Source organism: Octopus bimaculoides, chromosome 19, assembly GCF_046866305.1.
Source record: "Octopus bimaculoides isolate indiv1 chromosome 19, ASM4686630v1, whole genome shotgun sequence".
Classification (NCBI taxonomy): domain Eukaryota; kingdom Metazoa; phylum Mollusca; class Cephalopoda; order Octopoda; family Octopodidae; genus Octopus; species Octopus bimaculoides.
In genome coordinates this window covers 45,788,606-45,801,105 of record NC_142946.1, presented here as the reverse complement: position 1 = coordinate 45,801,105, position 12,500 = coordinate 45,788,606, and the positions used below count along the sequence as shown (strand labels likewise).

At 36.6% G+C, this 12,500-nt stretch overlaps 1 protein-coding gene across 5 annotated transcripts in view; it reads left to right on the top strand.

Annotated features, from left to right (window-relative positions):
- The window catches only part of LOC106882958 (uncharacterized), a 62,854-nt gene that overhangs the window by 37,934 nt on the left and 12,420 nt on the right, over positions 1-12,500 (top strand). Inside the window, exon 1 of one of the 5 annotated variants that reach the window (XM_089337534.1) lies at positions 7,211-8,820. The exons of the other annotated variants lie outside the window; for them this stretch is intronic. The gene's annotated coding sequence lies outside the window, so the exon portion shown is untranslated. Of the gene's footprint in view, positions 1-7,210; positions 8,821-12,500 lie in introns of those variants that run through there. 5 annotated transcript variants of the gene reach the window in all.

The window sequence follows — 12,500 nt, the reverse complement described above, 5'->3', positions numbered from 1 at the left end:
CCTAGTGCGTACTATATACGAGGTTAAAAATGAAAAATATTTTCTAAGCAATGTCCGAGTCTCTATTTGCTGTCCGGCAATGTTTATTCAGACGCATTTTGTGATGTCTGGCTTGTAACTGATAGTGATAAATATGTAAAGGCAATTTACTTAATATTTATTTTTCACCGACGTTATTACTGTTATTTCTTTATTTTCTGCAAACAAAGTGCACAAAAAAGCTACATGTTTGCATTATGTTATATATACAATAATAATAAAGGACGTTATCGTATATATGTTTACAAACCAAGGACGTTATATAGACCTCCTTGACTCAAGTTAGAGAAGGGGTGTGTATTATACACAAGGTTTAGATTTTTCAGAGGTACAGCCCCCTAAAAATCCCCTGTGTGTTATCCTCAAGGGCGGACTATATGCGAGGATTTATGGTAATGTTGCCATGCAGATTCCAAGATTCTGAACCATGACTGAGGTGGCTTTTGCTAGGAGATGAGGGGTTAAAGTAAGAGAGAAGGACTCAGAGCTGTAAAGGAGCTACATAGCTAATAACGTTTTAGAAGAGTGCACTGCATCTTATAGCAAAAACAGCTGTAAGCCAATGAAGTTAAATATGTAATACACGTTCCATTGTCATACATACAAATGTATGTAAGTAGTGGTGGATATAAAAACCGTATCTATTGGTAATATTGAAAAAGTATTACAGAAGCGAAGAACGTCACTTCTATTTTTTGGTGAACAATTAACATCATTAGAGAAGTGACAATAAAATTTGATTACATAGTCAAAGGATTGAAGTGATGATGATGATGATGATGATGATGATGATGATGATGATGGTGGTGACAAATGTAATATGGTAATGATGATATTGGTGAAAGTGATGGTGATGATGATAATGACGGTGATGACGGTGTCAGCAATGACGACAATGATGATGTCAAAGATGGTGATGACAGCAATGATGATATGGTGATGATGATAGTGGTGATGGAGAGAGAGCGATGATGATAATGTTGGTGAGAGTGATGACGATGACAATTACAATGGCGTCAGTGATAATGATGACGGCAACAACAGTGACGACAACAATGACGATATGATGATGATAATATTGGCAATGGTGGGAATGATGCTGATAATGACAACGATGACAATAATGATATGTATATAAATCATCTGGAGGCTGGCATTTATTTTATATGCTTACAAAAGCATATTACTCTACCTTTGGTATTTGAGTACTATTTTTCTCCCACCTTTATGTGCTTACTTTGGTATATATATATATATATATATATATATATATATATATATATATATATATATACATTATCATCATCATCGCTGTTGTTTAACGTCCATTGTTCATGCTGGCATGAACACGGTTTCTATGGCTGGACGCCCTTCCTAATGCCAACCACTCCGAGAGTGTAGTGGGTGCTTTTATGTGCCATCAGCACAGGTGCCATTTGTGTGACACAAGTATGTGCCATGACTGTAATTTTGCTTGGCCTTGATGGGTCTTCTTCTCAAGCACGGCATAATGCCAAAGGTCTCGGTCATTCGTTGTTGCCTCCATGTGGCACAACACTCAAAAATGCATTTCTATGATTTGCCAGCTGTTGTTTGCGAAAATTCACATGTCATGGAGCCATGTCATTGGTCAGTTCGTAATGAACTTCTTAACGGCATCATGTTCACAGGACTGAGCTTATGGAGGCATTGATAGGGGGTGCTTTGTGAAGGATCAACTTCTGCCAACATATTTTTTTTTAAGGCTTAGCTCCTGTTCAACAATTTCAAGCAAGGCCTCATCTTCCATGACAGAAAGTTTTCCTAACCATGTTTTGTCTTTGAGGCTGGCACCACTATCCTTGAAATGTCTGAACCACATTCATTTACAGCTCCTGGCTCTTCCAAATCATTAATTTCTTTATCTGCTGCTCTTGCAGTCAGTTCTTTCTTCTTCAACAGGCTGAGTAGCGTAAAATGGCTACAGATGTAATTTTTTTTTTTTTCACCAGTCATTATCAAAGCTGTACAATAACAGAACAGACAATTAATGCTTATATGTTACGTATGGAAATAAAGAATAAGCAATTTGGCAAAGACTGGACGACAAAATGTATCAAATTATTGATATAACTTGTCGATTCAAGTTGCCAAAAATTATCAGAGAAAATAAAAAAATTTTTTTAAAAGACTTTGACTCAGTCTAGTACAACTAATATGTGATGTCAAAGAAGGAGATACAGACACACAGAGACACAGACACACACACATCATTTAACATACACTGTATTGAGATATGAACTACTAACAGTTACTTGCCATTGAGACATGTAGTCTTATCTTAATACATTAAATGATATTTATCTTTCACTGGACGGAGTGCTGTTTTTGTTGAGCTTACTTGAAAGGAACAGTAAACCGTATGTACAGGGTGCGGTGAATAAATTGTTGTATAAATTACGCAAAAATGAAAATAGCACTGACATCTCATTTTAACAGATATATTTACCAAATTTACCTAAAAATATCTTGAAATTCTAAAGAGTAAATTTATTCAATAAAATCGCCATTGGCTTCAACCATGGCCTCCAGAAGACTTCGGAATCTCCTGCAACTCTCCTGGATGGTTTCCTTGTTTAAGTTGGTGAATGCTGCCATAATCCTTGCCTTCAGTTCATCTCTGGTGTTACAATGAGTTTTGTGGGTCTCTCGCTCAACTGTGCCCCACACATAATATTCAAGGTGGTTGTAGTCTGGGGGACGTGTAATGTCCCCATCACTAGTGATCACTCCAAACACCATGATGTTGACTGGATGTTTGATTTTTATCACTTTCGGTACATGTCCTCAGATTGCACTGTCCTCAAATTGCACTGTTCTCAGATTGACAACTAAACACTCTGAAATGTTTGTATTGGAACTTCCAGTGCGAATACCAGGCAATACAGCATGTCATTTCCAAATAACTGACAGAAGGAACTGCATCATGGCTCTATATTTCTCAACCATGGCCTCCAGAAGACTTCAGAATCTCCTGCAACTCTCCTGGATGATTTCCTTGTTTAAGTTGGTCAATGCTGCCATAATCCTTGCCTTCAGTTCATCTCTGGTGTTAGAAGGAGTTTTGCTGAAATTATCTGACAGCCAGATAATTTATATCTGATAATTTATATCTCTGAAGAGCAGAAGAGTTGTCTATAAATGCTTATCAATCTAGGATTCCATTATAGGGACAACATTTCTGTGAAACGATCGTAAGATGCTTTAAAACTTAATTCAAAACTTTTAAACTGTCATATTTATTATTATTATTATTATTATAATATATTTATACTTATACATATTTACTTATATTTATATATATTTATATTTTTAATACAACAATTATTTTACACACGTATATATCTTTCTGATTAATTTTCTAATATTGATTTCCCTGATATTAATAATAATATATTATAATATATATATATATATATATATATATATATATATATATATATATATATATATAGGTATGTATGTATGTATATATGTATGAATGTATGTATGCATGCATGTATACACACACACACACACACACACACACACACACACACACACACACACACACACACACACACAGACCATTTTTGTCAGAGATAAGAGAATCCTTGTGTAGAAACACTTGAAAGTTTCCCACAGACGTCACCAGAGTCCAGTTGTCATGGAACCGATATTGACTGGAAAAAAAAAACGGATGTAAAACAAAAATTGAAGTGCCACAGAAACGATCACATGAAACAAGGAGAAACCAGTGATGAGTGTCAAAACAAATGAAATGGACACCAAAGGGTTTGATCTGTAAACTTTCAGATAACGATTTCTTGTGGAGGCACAAAGTCATAAGTTTTGTGTCGGCAGCAGTACAAGTAGTGGTGAGGGTGAATAATTGATTAGTACTGAATCTAGTGATTGATCTGTAATTTATTGATTTCTTGGAAGGATGGGAAAATAAAATCCTTCATGCTTAGCAGGGTTTGAACTCAGAATATCAAGAGCCGTAACATGTTAGCATGAAGTGGTTTTCAACCAATGCTCTAATGATTCTGTTTATCCGGCAGTCTTCTAACTTATGAATCAATAAGATCAAATGAAAGGAAGATTGATAAAAGAAAGGAAAACGAATGAGAAAAAAAACAGGAAGAAGAGGGAAAGAAACAAAGGAAACCTTTTGCGTGCACTCTGTGACATCAAGGTGTCTGGTCTACTTCTAGAAAATATTCTATGAGAGCAAATTAAATAAGGACCACAGCTCATAATTCAGGGTTCTTAGTGGCAACCGGATCCACTCACAAGGCTTTAGTAGAAGACACTTGCTCAAGACGCCATGGGACTGAACCTGGAACCATGTGATTAGGAAGTAAATTTCTTACCACACAACCAGATACCCTTTCTCATATACATCTTTGGGGAATCTTTTATTGCATGGACATTTCTGATAACTTTGCTTGGATCTGGTCGAGGAGAAATGGGAGCGAATTTGATAAGGCATCATTTCCCTTACGGTCAACTTAATGTCTTAAGACTGAACCAATTACAACATCCATGTTTTAATATGATTTTTAATTTATGATTCTGCATTCAAATTCATCATCATCATCATCATCATCATCCTTTAACGTTTGTTTTCCATGCTGGCATAGGTTGGACAGTTTGACCGGAGCTAGCAAGGCCAGAGAGCTACATCAGTCTGATTTTGGCATGGTTTCTACAGCTGGATGTGCTTCCGAACACTAACCACTGTACAGTGTGTGCTGGGGGGCTTTTAATGTGCCACCACTATGAGCAATCTATTGTGTTCTTGAACAAAACACTTCATTTCATGTTGTTCCTGTCCACTCAGTGAGTAATCCTGCGAGGGACTGGCGTCCCATCCAGGTGGGGAATTTATAAGCCATGAAACCAGGAAACTGGCCCTTATGAACTGACATGACTCGAGAGGGTAACTTAATCTTTTTACCAATATCCGGCCCCTAAATATTCTACTTGTTCAAACTGGCTATAAATGGCCTCTCACACCTACCCTATAATGTTATTTCAAAGATATACAACCCTATCATCAAAATCTTGAAGCTATGAAATAATGCTGGATTAATTCAAAACAGTGTGAATAAATAAACATTATATTTGACAAAGAAATATGAACAACAAAGTGTTAAAAGGCTGCAGTTCCTAGTTTTAATCAGTTTTTTTTTTCTTTCAATCTATAAATCAATCTCAGAGACAAACTGTATGTGTTGCTATGTTACATCATAACCAGCATTTTACCCTTCACGGGAAAATATAATGCGGAACATACAATAGTTAGAAGCCCACGTAATCTTTTTCTTTATGCACTTTATGGAAAGCACTCGGCATGGTTAATAAAGGAGTTATGGATTTGAAGCAGACAGTAAATAAGAAAAACAAATAATACAATCAAAGATGAGAGATGAAATAGCGTTAGATAATGGGAAGCTTACAAATCAGGTACGAATATGTGTATAGCATGACAAACAGCATTATATTGCGTGTCACCTGAGTAACATTCAGTAACCAATATATATACATATATCTATATGTGTACATATGTCTATATATGTGTGTATATATATGCATGTGTGTGTGTGCATTTGTGCATAGCCATCCGGTTGCACCAGTCCTCAGTCAAATCGTCCAACCCATGCTAGCATGGAAAGCGGACGTTAAACGATGATGATGATGATGATGATGATATATATATATATATAGGTTCATCTTATAAATAATACAGTTTTTTTTTATACTTCTATTTTTCAAAATTAAGATCACCGAAGTTCTTTTTAAATCTAAAATATTCTCTCCTTCATTTTCTACAATGCTCTTCCATCTATTTGGTACACTTGCAAGGCCCCTCTACTAAAATTCACTTGTCCATGAGAGAAAATACTCCTCCAGTACTATTCTGACCTTGTCTACAGAATTCATATTTTTTCTGTCCAAATGATTTTGAAGACTGCAGAATACATGATAATCAGATGGGACAATGTCTGGTGAATATGATAGGAAGGGCATCGTTTCCCATTCAAACTGCTCCAACCTTTGGAATGTCATCCTTGCTGTATGTGGCCAAGCATTATCCTGATGGTAGAACACCTTTCGACTTGAAACTAAAGATGGTCATTTTCTGATGGCATGCAGGTGTCGATGAATGGTTGAATGACCAAATCCAAGCTTCTCTGCTAGTTCCTCAAAAGTTACAATGCGATTTTCTTCCACCAGGGTTTTCAGGATGAGCTCTACAGATCTTCCAGGACAAGGCTTGTCTTCTAGGCTGTAATTTCCGGCTTGGAATTTCTAGAACCACCATTGACACCGCATTTCAGTTGGCTAACTCGGGAATTATGGGTCAGAAATTGGAACGAGGTTAGCAACAATTCTACACTAACAAAGGGACAGAGAGGGAGTGTCACGTGGTCTTCTCAAAGCAGATGTACGAGTCAGTGAGAGAGGGGAAGGGGAGGGAGAATATTTTGAAAACACCTGGATGGAGTTTCTTTGAAACAAAAGTAACTATTTTATCTAATTTTCCGATGATATGGATAAAAAATCACAGAGCATGCAGCGCTTACCTTGAACGCTTGAGAGTGTACGCCTCTGCTGGATATGCAACATCAGTGTGCACATACAACAAAGTGCAAATGTGTTGAGAGAAAAGTTGGGCATAAGAGGAATCAACTGGAGCATGCAAGAAGGAAGACTGTGTTGGTTTGGACATGTGATGCGTATGAACGAAGACAGTTGTATAAAGAAGTGCTGTTCATTGAGAGTGAGAGTTTGCATTGTAATATAACTGTCTCGATAATATGTAATTTATAAACGATTGACAATAAACGAAGGCTTCTAGAATATTTAGATATTTATTTGGTAAAAGAGCAACGACCATAAAATAATAAACGAAAAATTATTGCATGCAATAATCAACTTAGCAAACACAAGAGCCATTGTTAGTGGGGGACGAGGGTAAGAACAAAGCTGTTGAAATTACATATAAAGAAAAGAACGTGTATATATATATATATATATATATATATATATATATATATATATGGGAGAATATACAAATAATAACAACAGACGAGGACAGGTGGTGTAAATAACAAAAGTATATATTAGTATGACGCTCGGGAATACGGAAAGTCTTTGACGTTTATATATATATATATAAGTTCAAAAAAAGACAAAAAACAACAACGTGAGAACGTGATACGGATAGTGTTACTAGACGCTCGGGAAAGGAAAGAGAGAGAGTATGACGTTTCGGGCGGAGCACTTCGTCGGAAACAAGGAAAGTTCAAAGAAGGGAAAAACGGAGGAAGAAAAAATCAGCACCGATGTCCACCAGGTCCCATTGTGGACGGACCGGAAGAGGAAGTGGTGGAGGAAAAGTTCTTTCTAAGACAGGAGTGTGAAAAAGGGAGGTGAATATGTGTGCGTGCGTGTGTGTGCGTATGTATGTGTGTGTGTGTGTGTGTGTGTGTGTGTGTGTGTGTGTCTGTATGCGTAGTATGTGTTCGTGTATGTGTCGCTGTTTGTTGTGTGTGTATGTGAGTTATGTGTGGGTTCATTTGCGTGTGTGTACATGTATGTGCACCTGGGTGTGTGTGTAGGAGTTGTGTGTAGGTTCATTTGCATGTGTGTGTAAGTGAGTTCGTTTCTACATGTGTGTGTATGTGCCTTGTATGTGTGCGTGTGTATGTGCGTGTGATGTGTGTGCGTGTGTGTATGTATGTATACTTGGGTGTGTGTGTGTGAGTGCGTGTTGTGTATGTGTAGGAGTTATGTGCGGGTTCATTTGCATGTGTGTATATGTGGGTTCATTTGTGCCGGTGTGTGTGTGTGTGCGTGTGTGGAGGGGGTGGTGCGTGTGTATGGGTGTATGTGGATGTGCGTGCGTGTGTTTGTGTGGGGTTGTAGTGCTGTGTAACTTTTACATTTTCAAAGATTATTCTAGAAGCATATCCTTTAAACATAGCAAGTTGTAAATTCTACACCAAAAATAGGATTTTAGGGTTTGGGGTTTAGTATTAGTATTAGGGTTTAGGTTTTAGGGATAAGTTTAAGATTAGGATTTAGAGTAAGGGTTTAAAGTAAGAGCTTAGGTTTAGATTTTATAGGGTTTGTTCTTAGTTCTGAGGTTTAGAGTTTCAGGTTAAGGTTAAAACTAGGCTCATACAAAAATTAGGAAATTGAAACGATTTTAATTTGTGCACAATATTTAACAATTTGTGTACAATAATTTGCAGTTTTAACTGGAAATCTGAAAAACTATTCTTAAACATATTTTTAAAAACTGGACCTGTGTCGTGTACTTAGCCTAATATTTGACAGAGTTTTTTTCTAAAAGATTTATCAAAAGTTAAATAAATTTTTCTGGTGTTGCCACTAATTCCCTGGGTCTTCAGCTTAGACAATACAGCATCCCTTTGTATGTATATAAATACATATTTGTATACATATATATCTACATACACACACACATACACACACACGTGCATACATGTATGTATGTATGTTTGCATTTACATATGTGTGTATAAGTGAGCTTACATATGAATACATGTCTGTTCATGTATCCAAATGCTTCACATATACATATAATCTTAAGATGTTCTCATTTATCATCAATACGGCTGCTGGATTCAAGTGCTGCTCATGACATGCGATAATAAAAAGACAATCTTCTTCATTATTTGCAAAACCTGTCAGATTTAGCTGCTGATATTTTCTGTTCATCCACAGGTAAGTATTTCTAACTTGGTTTTAATTATTCATTACTTGAAATACTCGTATTGCAATATCATTTTGCTGTCTAACATGTTTACATTATTAAAATTCTAGTGACGGTAACGAGCTGGAAGAATTGTTAGCACGCCAGGTGAAATGCTTAGCTGTATTTCGTTTGTCTTTACATTCTGAGTTCAAGTTCTGCCGAGATCGACTTTGCCTTTTATCCTTTCGGGGTCGATAAATTAGGTACCAGTTGCATACTGGATCGATCCAATCGACTGGCCCCACTCCCCCCAAATCTCGGGCCTTGTGCCTAGAGTAGAAAAGAATATTTGTTTGTTTCAAGGCGGAGAGCTGGCAGAAACGTTAGCACGCCGGGCGAAATGTTTAGCGGTATTTCCGTCTGTCTTTACGTTCTGAGTTCAAATTCTGCTGTGGTTGAATTTACCTTTCATCCTTTCAGGGTCGATAAAGTAAGTACCATTTGTGTACTTGGGATCGATATAATCGACTGGTCTCCATCCCCCAAAATTTCGGGTCTTGTACCTAGAGTAGATTAGAATTATTAGCATGTCAGGTAAAATTCTTTGTGGCATTTTGTCCGTCTTGACATTCTCAGTTCACATCCCGCCGAGGTCATCCTTTCTGATTTGATAAAACAGGTACCATTTGAATACTGGTGTTGATGTAACTGACTTAGCCTCGCCCCCAAACTTGCTGGTTTTGTGCTGAAATTTGAAACCAATATCAAAATTCTAATGAAGAACACATTTTGATACAACTGCAAGGAATGGAATGGTAAGAAGTAATAAACCGGTAGAAATATTAGAATGCCAGATAAAATGCTTCATAGAATTCATGTCTTACATTTTTCTTTCAAAAAATTGTTTTTAAATCCTACCAATGTGCTTTAGTTTTTTTTTTTTTTTAAATAATCAAGAATTTGGAAAGATTTAGTAAAAATAACTGGTTTCAAAAAAATTCTGTTTTTTCATTATTTAGTTGGCATTTTGAACATGACTTGAAGAAAATGTTTTACCGTTTTGATGGAAAGTTTGAATTTTAATGTGAAAACTTTAAGAATAATAATTAGTATCACAGCGCCAGAGCTTTGTGTTATGAGTTGCTATAGAAAGAGTCGAAAAGAAATTTTTGTTTTTGTTATATTTAAAAAGAATTTTTTCCTGATATTAAAAAACATTTTCTTTATTTTTAAATATCAAAGAAATCAAAAATAAAAAGAAATGGAAAAAAATCAATAACTAGAAATAAACGTAGCTACGTGGTTAAGTAGTTGGCTTTGCAATCACATGGTTCCAAGTTCAATATCACTGTGCAACCGAGTGTCTTTTATTGTGGTTTTGAGGTGACCAGTGCCTTGTGAATGGGATTTGGTAGATGGAAACTGTGTAGAAGTGTATTTGCCTATTGTTATGTTTTAATACAGAATTATTACATTACTCCTACATTCCCAATAACTGTATGGAATGTTAATCAGTGTATTCTTCAAGATTTTCTCAGAACAAATAATGCTGTGGAGGGGTTTCATTCTGCGATAAAGTGTTCGGCGGGTGGAGCACATTTGAATATTTGGAAATTAATCAAAACTCTGAGGGAAGAGGAAGGGTTCACTCAAGGTAAAATGACTAAAATTCTTTGAGGAGATTTGTCAAATTCATGTACACAATATTGAAGAATAACTGAACGCCTCAAAAGATTGTTCATTGAATATGGGGCAACAAGGAAAATTGATTGTTTGAAGAGTGTGGCACATAATTTGCATCAATTTTAAGTGATCATAATAAATCATTAGTTATATCTTATTACTTTTTTTAAAATGACTTCTCTTTTAAAGACATTTTTCCACAATATTTTACTTGAGTCCTATCAATAAAATTCTTAATGATTATTTGATTTTCATATCCTACTACACTTTCGGAGTGGTTGGTGTTAGGAAGGGCATCCAGCTGTAGAAACTTTGCCAAATCGGACTGGAGTCTATAGTGCAGCCTCCCAGCTCACCCCACCTGCCGGAGCCCTGTGGACCTTTAGGTGTTTTCACTCAATAAACACTCACAACGTCCAGTCTGGGAATCGAAACCGTGATCTTTAGACTGCGAGAAACTTTGCCAAATCGGACTGGAGTCTATAGTGCAGCCTCCCAGCTCACCCCACCTACCGAAACCCTGTGGACCTTTAGGTGTTTTCACTCAATAAACACTCACAACGCCCAGTCTGGGAATCGAAACCGTGATCTTTAGACTGCGAGTCCATTGCCCTATCTACTGGGCCATTGTGCCTCCACACTTCGTGTATATACAATGATTTGAATACTCGTTCTTGATTCAAATAAAACTACAAGAGATCGTTAACAAAATAATCATCAAACGAGTATGACAAAAAAAAAACAAACATAAAAACAAACCAAATATAAAAAATGAGACACTTTTTGAAAGTCTTCTGTCTTAAAAAACATTGGCTAGTAGCAGTTAGTGTTATTAAAAATTAATTCACGTGTATTCATCCAATACTAGCAAAAATTTAAATTGGTAATTACGATTATTATTAATTAGTAAATAAATAAAAAAAATGTGTAATTAATGTGTCTGACGAGTTTTCGGTGGTGTTATTATTGTTGAATTTATGGCCTTTTTCTAGATTATTAAACACATCTTTACCATTTTCTTCCTCCTCGTTGAATTGATTGGTGAGTTCTTTGATCAGCTTTTGGTGGTGCCATAATTCTATATGCTCTCTCTCTCTCTCTCTCTCTCTCTCTCTCTCTCTCTCTCACACACACACACACACACACACACACACACACACACACACACATGCACATAAATACAGAGACATACAACTATATACATAAGCCATGCACAGGTGCACACAAATACACACACACACACACACATGCACATAAATACAGACACACACAACCATATACATAATCCATGCATACATGCACACACATAGATAGAGATACACAAGCATACATACATACAGACACACATAGACAGGCAGGCATGTGCAAATACATACACAGACATACAGATACACACAGTCCCACACTAGAAAAACAAATAAACACACACATACTCTCACACACACATACACAAAGTCACAAAGATACACAAATGCACACAAATATTGGGGGCACACGGACAGTCACATTCACAGGCACTTGCACACACAGACACACACACACAAACATGCACACAGACACACACAAACATACAAGCATGCACACAGACACACACAAATACACAAATGCACACAAATACTGGGGCACACAAGCAGTTACACCTACAGACACTTGCACACACACACACACACACACATGTACACACAAACACACAAACATGCACACAAACACACATGCACAAATACACAAACACACACACACACACACACACAAACAGAAACCCACACACACAAAGACACAAACTCACACACACACACACAAAGACACACAAACTCACACACACACACACACACACAAACAGAAACACACACACACACACAAAGACACACAAACTCACACACACACATTAGCAATATTTAATCAGAAAATTTGTTTCAGTTTTATGTGGTCCTATGTTTGATCCACTGTGCAGCACCCGCCATAAGGGCAAGTTACTTCACCTGTAACCTTCAGTCACCCCTAAATTACATATCACCATCATCATCAT